Source organism: Silene latifolia, chromosome 2 (genome assembly GCF_048544455.1).
Source record: "Silene latifolia isolate original U9 population chromosome 2, ASM4854445v1, whole genome shotgun sequence".
Classification (NCBI taxonomy): domain Eukaryota; kingdom Viridiplantae; phylum Streptophyta; class Magnoliopsida; order Caryophyllales; family Caryophyllaceae; genus Silene; species Silene latifolia.
In genome coordinates, this window is record NC_133527.1 from 46,179,843 (window position 1) to 46,195,573 (window position 15,731).

Sequence of the window (15,731 nt, forward strand, 5' to 3'; positions counted from 1 at the left end):
TGGTCATGTCCCAAAGTTCCACAACTCTCACATATACCATTTGGAATTGATGAAGATACCACCATGGCATTAACATGTTGCTTAGGTGATTTGGAGGCTTCTTCAAGCTTAGCCATAGGCTTCTCAAACTTCAAATTAATGGTATCAATATGAGCACTAAGTTGAGCACCCAATTGAGTAATAGAGTCCACTTCCTGCTTTCCTCCTCTAGTAGCCTTCCGAGGTCTACTATATTGTGAGTTATGGACCGCCATTTCCTCAATCTTGTTCCATGTTTGATTATCGTCAAACTCGGTGAACATACCATTTGATCCCATATTGAAAATGTTTCGGGAGTCTTCATAAAGACCATTCCAAAATTGTTGTACAAGGAACCACTTGCTAAGTCCATGATGTGGACAAGATCGGCAAGTATACTTGAATCTCTCCCATGCTTCATACAAAGATTCCTCATCCCTTTGTTTGAACCCGGTGATTTGGGCTCTCAACATGTTAGTCTTTTTCGGAGGATAGAATTTCTTGTAAAAAGCAAGTGCCAATTTCTTCCAAGAGTCAATACCAAGAGTAGCCTTATCAAGGCTCTTTAACCATTGTTTCTCGGAACCAATCAAAGAAAAAGGAAATAAGACCTATCGAATTTGGTCTTGAGTAACTCCGGTTTGAGAAATCGCATCACAATAGTCACAAAAAGTCTTCATATGAGAATGAGGGTCTTCACTAGGCATCCCCCCAAATTTACTTCTCTCAACCAATTGTATAAATGCGGATTTTGCAATGAAATTACCGGTCAAATATTGTGGTGTGGGAGTACCATTTGGTAGGTTCTCCTCGGTTGGTACGGAATGTGATGAGAATTTAGGCATTGTGGGTTGATTTTGTGGTTGATTTTGTGTTGGGTTATCCTCTCCTTCTCTTGCAAAAGGGTTGATGAACTCAATGTTATTTGGTTGAATGTCCACAATCTCACCAATACCTCTCAAAGTATTTCTAGCAAGTCTTCTATTGTTGGTCAATGTTCTTTCTATTTCAAGATCAATGGGTAACAAGTTACCTTGTGATCTCCTAGACATGCAAAATATCAAATAACTTGAAAACAATTAGAACAAACCTTGAGGAGTTTTACTTCACCAAGGTAAAGAAGGACACAACTAAAAAGCAATTCAAAGAAAATCAAATCAAGTTAACACCGTCCCCGACAACGACGCCATTTTTGGTCGGTGTATGGATTTCGGTTACTTGTCGTTAAGAGTTACCTAGACCAAAACAATATTTATAAATTCACAAACTACTCTACTTTTAGTAAAGAGGTAAGTAAAAGTCGGATCCCAAGGGACGGGTATTGATCTAGGATTTTCGATTGCAAGTGGTTGTGTCTAAGGGTGTCACGATTTGGGTTGAGGTAGGAGATCAACTAAACTAAATAACAATGCAAACAAAGTAATGCAAGCAAGCAAGGTGATTAAAATGAGATGTAAACAATTGATTAAAGGCACTAGGGTGTCATGGGTTCATAGGGAATTCATGGGATTTGATCATACAAACATATTTTGTACTAGATGTAAGCAATTATTGTTGTAATGGGATCGAGTTAGTGTATATCTTACAATCCCTAGGAAGGTTTGGGTCCCGGAGCCGAATCGATTAGATTGTACAACACCTACAAGTCGACGTAATCCTCCCTATCCAACTATATGCATGGTCTAATGAGACTCAAGTTGGTTTATGTCTTACAAGTCTCATTGAAAAGGTAAGTGATGGGTAAAAAATGCAAGGATTCATAGGCTCGCATTTCATCAAACATAACATGTGAGGGGAAATATCCGTAAAATTCCCTTAATTTTAAGGATTATAACGTAAATATAACATGCGATTTATGGTCATAAACGAAATACAATAGAAAACAATAAAGATTAAGAATCAACCTCGGGTCCTTTGATGTGCGGCGTAAAGAACAGAAATCAACAGAGATTTCCTCCTAATCGTTGCACCCAAGACCGTCTGAGACTATGCCCTTGTGCTAGAAATGCTCTCTAATTGACTTGCAATATTGAGAGAGCTATTGTGAGGTTATACGATGTGAGATCTAGAAATTTCAGAGAAAAATGCTCTGAAACCCTAATGTTTTGTCAAAAATGAATGATTAGGTTAGAAAGGAGGAGAGGCTCTCCTTTTGTTCCTCCATTCGGCCAACCGTGAGCCCTCATGGGGAAGTGGGCTTCCACTTCCTCTTAATTTTAACTCGTGGTCCGGGTCGAAAATTGCTAAATGTATACGACGCGGTTTTTATTATAAATCGTCATCGGTTATCGGCTATTAAAATATCAACTAATAACACGGGTTAGTTGAAATATTAATCCATGTCCGATAAAGACAATATTGTATAATTAATTCAATATACATTAATTAAATATAAATCGTTTATATTCAATTTACGAATTAACTGTTTAATTCGTCTTAGCCATTATTATTTAATCCGTATTAAATAATTATCTCAACATCGCGTTTGACTAATTACTAGTCAATAACTCCGACTAACTGGTTAGTCAAATTTGGCATCTACATGACTGTATTTTCATACTGTCACATCTCTCAAACGCATCCTATAGGTGTGACTTTTAGGGACCAGTTGATCACCGCCATCTGTATGACAATAACGTCAAACTTATCTAGCAAGCCAACCGTTATTGATAAACGTGGATCAACCGATAATAATACCAAAAGTATGCCCTTTGATCCTTTTAGAGGTTTATAAGTCCTTGCACTAATTGTTAAGGACACCAACCCCAACAAGCTCCCACTTGTCCGTACAAGTGTATGTGCAATGATGTTATCCGCACTAACCGGAGGACACACGGCTCCAACAAACTCCCACTTGTCCGTACAAGTGTATGTGCGATAACCGATTCTCATATTCATTTAAAATTTCTCCCACTCAATGTAAAACAATTTGCAGATCCGGATCCGCAAAGGTCGTATTTTACAATCGATCGTGTCAAGAGTGGTTTCCCGACTAGAGAGTAACTTAAGCGATAAAACGAATCCGTATCCGAGCATGGCCATGCATTTCGATTCTGACTCCTCGAGTGGCCCCGAGAAATATCGAGTACCGATAAAGGCTGAATATTTCCTTCAACTCGACTCCTTCCGATCTAAGCACAAGCATGAAATGACCGAGAAAAAATCTACTTGGCCCCCTGTTACGGATAACCGTGAGAAAGAAACCAAAGTCACCCAAAATCTGCCTTAGTCTCAAGAGACGGTCGATAGTCAAAAGAATCGACTCTTAGGATCACCATGGAGGTCCTATCCACGACCGGCACCGAATGTTATAAAACATTTAGGACTCCACGTCGATGTCACAATTGTGTCCTACGAGATATCCGTATAACTCGCCTCTCGTGATTGGGTCAACCGTTTGACTTATGGCTTGTTGAACCCACCATCAACCAACGTCACAAAATAATTGCCAGAGTTATCAGCTCATGTGGGCAATTAAGGACCAAAAATATAATGTTTGTTCAGTTCACTTTGTGGTGTTCAAAATTGTCGTACAAATTCCACATGAAAAACAAAATATATAAATATCAAAACGATGATGTCGTATAGAGTACAAAAGAGAATGAATCTAATCCATAAAAAGAGTACTACAACTTAGGAACACGTTTAATTCCCATGGAATTAACATGCCCTTCATGCTTATCTTGTCGTAATGGTTTAGTGAGAGGATCTGCTATATTATCATCTGTAGCAATCTTTTCTATCACTACTTCCTTTTGCTCCACGTAATCTCGGATTAGATGAGCTTTCCGTTGTACATGTCTAGATTTGTTGCTAGACTTTGGCTCCTTAGCTTGGAAGATGGCACCACTATTGTCGCAATAGATGGTGATCGGGTCATTCGAACTAGGCACTACAGATAGTCCATGTAAGAATTGACGCATCCATATCGCTTCCTTTGTAGCTTCGGACGCGGCATAGTACTCGGACTCGTCGTAGAATCATTGTAACAGATTTGTTTGGAACTCTTCCGGTGATCGCAGCGCCATTAAGAGTTAAAACGAATCCAGATCGAGATTTCGAGTCATCTCGATCCGTTTGAAAGCTAGCATCTGCGTAACCGGTTGCGCATAGCTTTTGATCGCCTCCATAAGTCAATGCCCAATCTTTAGTCCTCCGTAGGTACTTAAGAATGTTCTTGTGACCATCCAATGTGATTCACCGGATCTTTGTTGGAATCGACTTGTCATACTCAATGCATATGCCGCATCCGGACGTGTGCATATCATGGCATACATGATTGATCCTATAGCCGAGGCATAAGGAATCCGTGTCATGCGGTCTTTCTCTTCGGTGTCTCCGGTGCCCGAGACTTGCTCAAATGCACCCCGGAGCCATAGGAAGAAACCCCTTTTGGAGTTAGTCATCTTTGAATCTCTCTAGGATTTTGTCTATGTAAGACTCTTGACTGAGAGATAACATTCGACGTGATCTATCTCGATAGATACGGATGCCTAGAATTCTTTGTGCCTCACCCAGATCTTTCATCTGGAAATGGTTTTTCAACCATACTTTCACCGAAGTTAAGAGAGGTATGTCATTCCCAATCAGGAGTATGTCATCGACATACAATATTAGGAAGACAATCTTGCTCCCACTCGACTTGATATAAAGACATGGTTCCTCGACCGATCGAGTAAATCCATTTTCTTTAATCACTTGGTCGAAGCGATGATTCCAACTCCGAGATGCTTGCTTAAGTCCATAAATGGAACGCTTAAGCTTGCATACTTTCTTAGGATGTTCTGGATCGATAAACCCTTCGGGTTGTACCATGTACAACTCTTCCTCCAAATAACCGTTTAAGAAGGCGGTTTTCACATCCATCTGCCAAATTTCATAGTCATGAAAAGCGGCAATCGCTAAGATAATCCGAATGGAACGCAAAGATGACTACGGGTGCAAAAATTTCATCGTAGTGCAAACCTGGCACTTGGGTGAAACCTTTAGCAACTAGTCGTGCTTTATAGATATCTTGTTGACCTTCCACAGAATGCTTTATCTTGTAAAGCCATTTGCATTGAAGGGGACGAACCTTAGCAGGTAAGTCAACAAGATCCCATACGTTGTTCTCATACATAGAGTCCATCTCGGATTGCATGGCCTCAAGCCATAGCTTTGAGTCAGAACTAGTCATGGCACCTTTATAGGTTGCGGGTTCACTACTCGTTAAGAGTAGAATGTCATCTATGTCATGTTCCTCGACCATACCAATGTATATGTCCGGAGGAATAGAGACTCTTCCCGACCTCCTAGGTTCCTCAGGAATATTCACCGCAGCCGGGATTGAAGGAACTGGTTCCTCCAATGGTTGCTCGGTATTTGGTTCTGGAATCCCCGACAGGTCGAAGGTTCTATCACTCTTTGCATTCTCGAGAAATTCCTTCTCTAAGAATGTCGCACTAGCCGCAACAAAAATACGTTGTTCGGTTGGCGAATAGAAGTAATGACCAAGTGTTCCTTTAGGATAACCTATAAAGTATGTCTTGACCGATCGCGGGCCGAGCTTATCCTCGTGTCTCCACTTGACATAAGCCTCGCAGCCCCAAACCCGTATAAAGGACAAGTTAGGGACCGATCCCTTCCATAGTTCATATGGAGTCTTGTCAACAGCTTTAGACGGACTTCGGTTAAGTATTAGAGCAGCTGACAAAAGAGCATAACCCCACAATGAGTCAGGCAACACGGTGTGACTCATCATGGATCGAACCATATCAAGTAGTGTTCGATTTCTCCGTTCGGACACACCATTCAATTGAGGTGTTCCAGGTGGAGTTAACTGTAAGGAAATCCCACAGTCTTTGAGGTGTTGATCAAACTCGTGAGAAAGATACTCGCCACCACGATCTGAACGTAGTGTTTTAATCTTTCTACCCAATAGGTTTTGTACCCTATTCTGGTATTCTTTGAATTTCTCAAAGGATTCACTTTTATGCTTCATTAAGTAGACATAGCCATATCTACTTAAATCGTCCGTGAAAGTGATGAAATACCTATAGCCTTCTCGTGCGGTGATTGACATAGGTCCACATACATCCGTGTGTATAAGTCCTAATAGGTCAGCAGCGCGCATTCCAACACCTTTGAAGGAAATCTGAGTCATCTTACCGATGAGACATGATTCACACGTGCCAAATGATTGAAAATCAAATGCCGAGATAGCTCCATTTTTGATGAGCTGTTTTACGCGTTTCTCATTAATGTGTCCCATACGGCAGTGCCATAGATACGTTTGATCTTTGTCACCAACCTTTAACTTTTTATTCATTACGTGTAATATTTCGGTGGTCTGATCTAAAACATAAATTCCGTTCATGGAGACTGCCTTGCCATAAATCATATCGTGTAATGAGAAAATGCAAGAATTATTATCTATTACAAATGAAAAATCAAGTTTGTCAAGTGCAGAAACTGAAATAATGTTTTTACAAAGACTGGGTACATAATAGCAGTTATATAAAGATAACTCAAATCCGCTAGGAAGCTGGATCACATATGTTCCCCTCGAGACGGCAGCCACTCGTGCTCCATTCCCGACACGCAGTCCACCTCACCCTTTACGAGGGGTTCGATGTTTTGAGCCCCCGCACATGATTACACAGATGAGAACCACAACCAGTATCTAGTACCCAAGTTCCGTAACTTGCGTGGTTAATCTCAATCATATGAATAAAAGTAGAAGAGGAAGAAAACATACCAACAGGTTTAACGCGACCTGCCTTTATGTCCTCATGGTATACGGGACATGTACGCCTCCAATACCCAGTCTTGTGGCAATGGTGACACTCCATGTTACCATCCTTGCTCTTTGTCGCGCCTGATGAGTTGCTCGACTCACCAGGCCCACTCTTACCCCGAACCCGACTTCTTAAACTTCGCCTTACCTACTGCTAGGTCTGCCTTAGCTTTGCCCTTACCCTTGCCCTTGTTTGACACAACGAGAACATCCTGTTTCATGCTCCCACCGAACTTCATGTCCTTCTCGATCCGTACGAGAAGGGAGTGCGATTCATGGGGACTTTTCTTCAAATCATTCATATAGTAATTCGCTCTAAAGAGCGCAAAACCATCGTGGAGTGAATGAAGCATGCGGTCAATCACAATGTTCTCGCTGATTTTACAATCAAGCGTCTCCAGCTTCTCGACATTCTCAATCATGCTGAGAATGTGTGGGCTAACTGGTTGGCCCTTTTGGAGTCTCGCATCAAAGAAGCGAGTGGTATGCTCATAGGTCACGATTCTCGGTGCTTTCGAGAATTCCTTAGTGAGCGTGGTGAAAATCTTGTTTGCACCATGGGCTATGAAGCGTTTCTGCAAATTGGGTTCCATTGCAAAAATGAGTACGTTTTTAATCGCACCCGCTTCCATACAGAAATCGTTAAAATTGGCGATCTCATTAGCTCTAGCCGTGGGACCTGGGTTTGGCGGGATGGGCTCTATTAGATATTTGAGCTTCCGTCGGCGGCGGCAGCATTCCGTAATGCCGCCTCCCATCCGCGAAGTTTGATCCATCATTCTTGATCGAGTAGACCGATTCATCCGATTCATGAAGATCCGAAGCCGGACTCACGGTCCAATGTGGCACTTGGCATTTGGTCGTTAGTAGGACCAGCCATTTCGTTATAGCAGTTTAATTGATCGTGTTCTACATCAAAAAAGAAAGAAAAACAAAAACGAAATAAGCAACTCATCGAGGTGATTTAAGTCTATTTAAAATTCATTTTAACGTGTAGACTCATTGCACTTGCATAATTGATCTCCCTCAAGAATAATACAAGTGATCCCAAGACTCAATTTTCGTAAATTGATAAGCCAACTGTTTAGCTAATTCTTCCGTAAGAACTCTTGGTCGATAGATTTCCGTAAATCCTATCTATAGTCCACCATAATCACAGGATCGTACGAGTGACCATAGTGTTGAGATAAAATAGGTCAATCGGTTCCAACTTACCCGACGTAGAAGGGGTCATATTATGCCTACCGACGAAGAAGGGACTCATTGGAGTTTGACCTATAAAGACCATTCTCAATTTTGGATTATACGAGGAAGATTCCATCAACTTAGTTTTAATTCATTTTAAGTGAACGAATAACTAGCATTACGTGAATGAATTAACTTAGGTGATGGCTTAAAATCGTGTGACATATGAATGTCATAGAAAACTAACGCGTGACCTCTATATGAGTCAGTTTTCATGCAATTATTAGGTGGTTTGGTTTTAGGCAGAATATGATGCATATTATCGTTACGAAAAATAAATAAAAGAATGCAATACGTAAATAAAATTCCTAGTGTGGCCTATCCTAGTAAAAAGAACATAATACAACTTTGGAATCCACCGTTGGACCCGAAAAGCTTGTCTTGATGTTCCATCTTTGTCCATGCAGCGGGAGTGAGCATCCGGTTCTCCATCTTTGGTCTTCTCAAAAATTACAATTTAAAATTTACAAATATAAACCTATTTACATTCTAAATACAAAAAACTGTAATTACAAGTGAAAAATCCAAAACAGAGATACGAGATCTCAAAATACAACCAAGACCGTGTTCCATCATTACGGTAACACGTTCTACTAAGGCCACACTAAGTTACAACCGATTGTAAAATAAATAAATACGTAATAAAAGCATTCAAAAACATTCAAAATTAACGATAAATAAAATGCATCAACTAAAAACAAATTTATTCGTGACATAATTCTGTAATTATGTTAAATTTATCCAAACCACCTTTCAACGATTAAAATTTATGTGATAAAACCGCTTCTATAAGTTTTAATTTTAATCTATTACAATCCGTTACTTTAAATACATTTTAAAATAACTATATGGTACGTGGGTGAACCGTTTCACTATCAAGCGAGTGTACAACATCCGTATGATGTACATATTATGGCCAAAAGAGAATTTGAAACAATAAGAGTAAAATTCAAAGCTGCCAAAACAAAATCCCTCGATCCAGGGACAAAAGTTCTCGATCGAGGAACAGAAAGGGCTCGATCGACTGAACTGCTAGTCGATCGAGAGAATTGCCAATGAGAAAGTGCTCGATTGACTGAACTGGAGGTCGATCGAGGACTTATATCAGCAAGACTGTTCGATCGAGCACAAGGAGGTCTCGATCGAGCAATCAGGGTTTTAAAAGTGGTCGATCGAGTACATCAAGGACTCGATCGAGTAAAAACAAGACAGAAAACCTCTCGATCGAGTAGAAACATGCTCGATCGAGAACAAAAATTTCTGAAAAAACAAAACCCTCGTGAAAACAGTTTTGTCGAAACAAAACAATTTCAATTTTGATTTAAAACCTTGTAAAATTAAATCAACAAATTGCAAAACATGAACATATTGCTATAATGATCGACTAAAATAACAATATGCAAAAACAAATCATCCGTGTATCACAAGGCACGGTTTACAAAACATAAAAAAAACAGCCGAGTAAAAAAAAATTTACCAGCCGTGAAGTTTTTATACAAAAACAAAATCGTTTCAAATCGATTTATGAAAAATCACAATGAAAATTTACGTGGCCTCGCTCTGATACCACTTGAGGGGAAATATCCGTAAAATTCCCTTAATTTTAAGGATTATAACGTAAATATAACATGCGATTTATGGTCATAAACGAAATACAATAGAAAACTATAAAGATTAAGAATCAACCTCGGGTCCTTTGATGTGCGGCGTAAAGAACATAAATCAACAGAGATTTCCTCCTAATCGTTGCACCCAAGACCGTCTGAGACTATGCCCTTGTGCTAGAAATGCTCTCTAATTGACTTGCAATATTGAGAGAGCTATTGTGAGGTTATACGATGTGAGATCTAGAAATTTCAGAGAAAAATGCTCTGAAACCCTAATGTTTTGTCAAAAATGAATGATTAGGTTAGAAAGGAGGAGAGGCTCTCCTTTTGTTCCTCCATTCGGCCAACCGTGAGCCCTCATGGGGAAGTGAGCTTCCACTTCCTCTTAATTTTAACTCGTGGTCCGGCTCGAAAATTGCTAAATGTATACGACGCGGTTTTTATTATAAATCGTCATCGGTTATCGGCTATTAAAATATCAACTAATAACACGGGTTAGTTGAAATATTAATCCATGTCCGATAAAGACAATATTGTATAATTAATTCAATATACATTAATTAAATATAAATCGTTTATATTCAATTTACGAATTAACTGTTTAATTCGTTTTAGCCATTATTATTTAATCCGTATTAAATAATTATCTCAACATCGCGTTTGACTAATTACTAGTCAATAACTCCGACTAACTGGTTAGTCAAATTTGGCATCTACATGACTGTATTTTCATACTGTCACATCTCTCAAACGCATCCTATAGGTGTGACTTTTAGGGACCAGTTGATCACCGCCATCTGTATGACAATAACGTCAAACTTATCTAGCAAGCCAACCGTTATTGATAAACGTGGATCAACTGATAATAATACCAAAAGTATGCCCTTTGATCCTTTTAGAGATTTATAAGTCCTTGCACTAACTGTAAAGGACACAAGCCCCAACAACATGTGCATAAGTTGAAATCACAACAAGCAAGCAAATTAATTATGAAAACATATAAGATTAAGCATGAATCAATCCCCATGTTGGTTTCCCCTAATTCCCCATTAACCCTAGTTAAGGAAACTACTCACTCATTATCAAGTTTAATATGCTATCAAGGTTGTCAATCATACTAGCAAGGCAAAACATGATGAACAACTGAAGATGATTAACAATAATTAAAAAGGGTTAAGAGAGAATTATACCTATAAAGATGATTCCCAATAATAAAGCAAAGAATAATAGAAGTACTTGATGATTGATGGAAGGTTGTCAATCCTCCAAATAAACCCAAATAATCTTCTAATTACCCAAAATAAATGATAAACAATAGAGAAATTAAGGGATGATTAAGAAATGAGATTTGTTATAATGCTAAATTAAGAATTGATTACAAGATTAAGAGAGTATTAGGACTTGATTAAGATCCTATTAAGATGACATATCCTAATCTAGGTAGTACAATGGGGTATTTATACAGATTAGGGTTACTAAGGGCTTAAATGACTATTAAGATCCTTAAGAAAAGTTGAGGAAGTGCTCCTCTCCAAGGAGATGCTCATCTCCGTTTTGGTGGTCTTCAAGTAATACGCTCGTCCCGAGCGTCTTGGCTGAGGGACGGTTGGTTCTGGAGCAGAATCCGAGCGGATTGTTGGTCCGGACGCTCGGATTGTAGCAGGGCGACGCTCGTCCTGGGCACTGCGACGCTCGGACTGTAGCAGAGTGACGTTCGTCCTGGGCACTGCGACGCTCGGATTCCTTCACAGTCACTTCTCTTCTTTTCTTTCCTCAACAATCCTAGGGGATCTTGTTGGAGATGCAAGGATCCTTTCATCATTGCCCAATCTACTTTATTTCCTACATAGGCCTTCTAGAATTGTCTTCTCTTTGATGCTTGGTCATTGAATTCGATCAATTTAGCTCCATTTTGCCATGAAAATGCAAGGTTTGCATTCCTTTCCTACAAAGGGATCAAAACCTCAAAGAATATGCAAAACGAGAAACTAAAGATAGTAAATGACCCAATTATGCAATAAAAAACATAGGAACGAGGCTAATTCAGGGACTAAATATGCTCAAATACGAGTCAGATAAATTAGTCCCTTGATAAATTGACTAAGAGTTAGTTGATTAATTAATCTAGAGATATATTGAGTTGTGAACTCGAGGCGCGGAAATTATTATTTAATTATGCGATGATTAAATAATAAATTTTTTGAGACGGGAATTAATGATTAAGTACTTAATTGTTAAGTTAGTACTAATTAACTAATGTGATTAGTATTGGTACGTAAAATATATGTGTAGTTGTACACGTATATTTACGGAGTGTTTTAGACAAATTAATTGGGAAGCATTTAAACATAAAACGATGTTTAAATAAAATTTACACGTATTTGTGCGACAAATATAAGAACCAATATGGACCCGTAAATGGGACATTGGACCGTGTAAATGAAGTGTAAATGGATGATTATAAACATAATCATTACACTCATGCTTTTATTTTTTCCTATCTAATTTGTTCTTATCTATGGACAAATTGTATTGGACATGAAAAATTGCCAAAAATTTCTCCACTCCTACACCCCAATTAGAGTGCTCAAAGCAAGCCTACGCTTTGATACCATGTAAAGAATATAAGATTGAATGAATGATTGACTTGAATATTATTGATAACAAATGAATGCTTATATAGGAATTACAAGACGATAATAATTGGAAACTCAATCTAACTAGAATATATCATAAAGATATATTTGACACAATATAGAAAACTAGGACTACTATAATCTTAGACAACCACAATATTACCATATTGTGAATTATATTATAATAGTAATATTATATTCCTTATACACTCTCCCTCCTTTTCCACTCCATCATTTTGATCATGTTATACACTTGAACATGTTGCATGTGATAAAAAAGTGTAAAAAGAGTTCTTACATCTCTCTAAAAATAAAACACAAAAAATTACTAATAGTTAGTAAACAAAAATTATTACTAAGAATGTTAGTAATATTTTGCATACAATCAAGGGTATTTCTAGCATAATATCAAGTTAATATTTGTTAGGAATTTGGGTTTTGTTCTTGGGTGCAATTTGAGAGGAGGCTTTCTATTTGAAAGCTTGGGTTTATGGAGGATCTTGCCATTGATAATAGCTCAAGAACAACCAAGATGGTGATCTTGGTTGTGCCCAAATACTACCATTTTTCAATGTAAGAAAAATTATTTTTCTCATCTTTTATATTAATATGCTTTTATATTGCATGCATGTTACATAGATCAACTAAAATAAATTATGAGATAATTTGAATTTTGATTAGAGAGTCTAATTAGGATCTATGATATTTCAAGTGGTATCAGAGCTTAGGCTTGTAATTTGCATGTTGATTTTAAGCATATTAAACAAATTATGAGATAATTTGGTAAATTCAAAAATTGTGTTAGAAGAGGTTTTAGTACGAAAATTTTTGGACATGCATACCTACTGATCGCAAAAGGTTTGTGGTAAAATTTGGTGATTTGTGAAGTTATTTTGCTATTTTTAATGTTTTTTTGTAGAAAACCGAGTCAAAAATGCCGTATTTTGGTTAAGAGTTAACTAAAAGTAGTTAAAGGTTGATTCGGGTCATGAAATTTTTATATTGTTTCATGCATATTTTCTACAGATTGAATGTAAAATTTCGAAGGTTGGTTTAAAGTTTTGCATGTTTATTGATTTTATGAGATAAAAGTCGATAAAAGTGAATTTAATTATTCATATATTTAAAACATTTGTTCCTGCCATTGATAAATTTATGTACATTTAAAAATATGTTTTAAAAGTTAAAAGTGAAATTTAAATTGTGATTTCACTTTGTTTTGATGTTTATTGGTTTTAGTGGTTAAAAACCGATAAATATCGATCTTTTTCTTCATAAAATTTTATCCGACTTTTTGGGCAATTTTTATGACATTTTGGTGTTTTTGGGAGTATTCCAGAATACTCAAATTTTTTGTTTCAATTTTTGGTAATATTTTCAATTATTTTGGATTTATTACTTAAAAGTTATGATTTTACCGATTAAATTAGCAAATATCACCAAATCAAACTAATTGTTCATCATCAAATTAGTGAGGACTAATTTTGAGGTCCAAAACAGTTTGGACAATTAGTTTGGACTTAAATGAGATTTAAGAGTTGATTATTGATTTTTACAAGTTAAAAATCTAATTTAAATACGATCTCGTATCGTCGGTTTATAATTAATTAATAGTTTTATTTATTTTATTAATTAATGCATAATAGGAATAACTATGTAATTCAATTGTAATAGTTATTCTTACCGGCGTTTCCAAAAGACGGATTTGCATCGAGACGGAGTCTATTTTTGGAAAGGTGTTCCAAATCCCACAAGAAGGAGCCACTTTTGGAAGATGTTCCAAGGAAGAGGCAAGGGATCAAGGAGTTGAATTCCGATATGTAATAGTCTAGTTTTTATTAACTAGGAGGCCATATTAGGATTATTCATATGCTTGCTTGCCTTTGTTTTTCTCGCATGCCAAAATCGCTGATGCGTGTCATTTATATGATGTTTTACATCTCTTTTTACACGCATTTCAGAGCTCATTTGTGTAGTTTATGCTACATTTCTCCCTATTTCCGTCTACTTCCGTATTTTGTACATTATTGAAGAAATGTGGAGAATTCAACGGGAAATCGAGCCAAATCCGTCCCCGAGTAAGCTGCATTGCAGATGACGTAAAAGAATTGCTTAAGGAACGAGCTTGGTGCGCAATCCAAGGCCCATAAGACAAGTCCACGAGAATAAAGAAGTCAAGTAGCAGCTCATCCAGTCGATCGACTAGTCCTTTCAGTCGATCGACCAACTATCGGGATCCGAAGCTCGTTCTTCGAGGAGCGATCGATCGACCGCCCGAGTAGTCGATCGACCAGATTTCGATTCCAGATGGGAATTAAAAGATTGAGAAACTCAAGGCCCGTGAAGTTTAGGTTTTAGAAATAAGTTGTTACGTTGATTTCCTATATAACGTAACTTTAAAACATCAGAATAGGCATCCAGTTTGCATCGAGTTTATATCTAGCTTTATCGAATTTACATCAAGTTTTACATACAATTTAGAATAATTAGGGTTCAAGGTTTGCTTCGGTTTTGAATACAATTTGCTTGGATAATTCGGCCTTTGTCTTTTCCTTCACAATTCTACACGGTATTCTACTGTTTCTATTTCAGTATTTTGCTTATAGTGTTAGAATTGCTAGATCAGTTTCCCCAAAGCCGGATTGTTGTTTTATGCTAATTGTTTCTTCCGCCATTTTAAACATGAATTCAATAGTTAGATTTATCATTGATGTTATTGTTATTACCCTTAGAATGAGTAGCTAAATAGCTAGTGCTAGGATGTAGGCGATTTATGGCTAGGCGGCAATAGGTTAGATACGGACTGAACCCGCGTGTCAGTCGATCGACTGACATTGTTGGTCGATCGACTGACCTTGTAAGGTTATTCTTCGTTTTAATTGTTTTTAAACTTGTATTTAACGAATCGAATGCATGCGACCAGTTAGATACCTTTTTTGTGACCGACCCATTAGATCGAGAGATAGGGTAGGTTATTTGACCGTCAATTAATTCGACTAAACTGTGCTAAGATCGAAAGATAGGTATAGTTTAGACCGTTAGTCGCTTTTCAGGACGAAAGTTAGTATTAGTGACATTAGGGACCTATAGCGAGATCGAGAGATGCTATATGTTAGGAGTGGACCGAGAGGACCTCTTATTTCCCGCCTTACCTATGTTTAATTCAGACCGACTTAGTTTGCTGCCGCCGAAGCTATAATGATCCGACCATCCTAGTACCTTTCTTTTATCTGTTTAAATCATATTTTGGTTTATTTTCTTTTTATTGTTTTTAGCTGTCGACCAATTCAAATCAACCCCCATAACAGTTACCCCAGACTGAATATAAAACAACTAAAGTTTACAACTGCCTCCTTGTGGTTCGACCCTGTTACCACTAGCTTAGGTTAGTCTTAATAGGAGATTATAAATTTATTTTTGGTACTCACAACGAGGGGTATCAAATTTTGG

At 37.6% G+C, this 15,731-nt stretch overlaps 1 non-coding gene across 1 annotated transcript; it reads left to right on the top strand.

Moving 5' to 3' along the window:
* Positions 1–384: 384 nt before the first annotated feature.
* LOC141644861 (small nucleolar RNA R71) lies at positions 385–491 on the top strand. The gene has a single exon (XR_012544464.1). It is a non-coding gene; the product is annotated as a small nucleolar RNA R71 (small nucleolar RNA).
* The last annotated feature ends 15,240 nt before the right edge of the window (positions 492–15,731 follow it).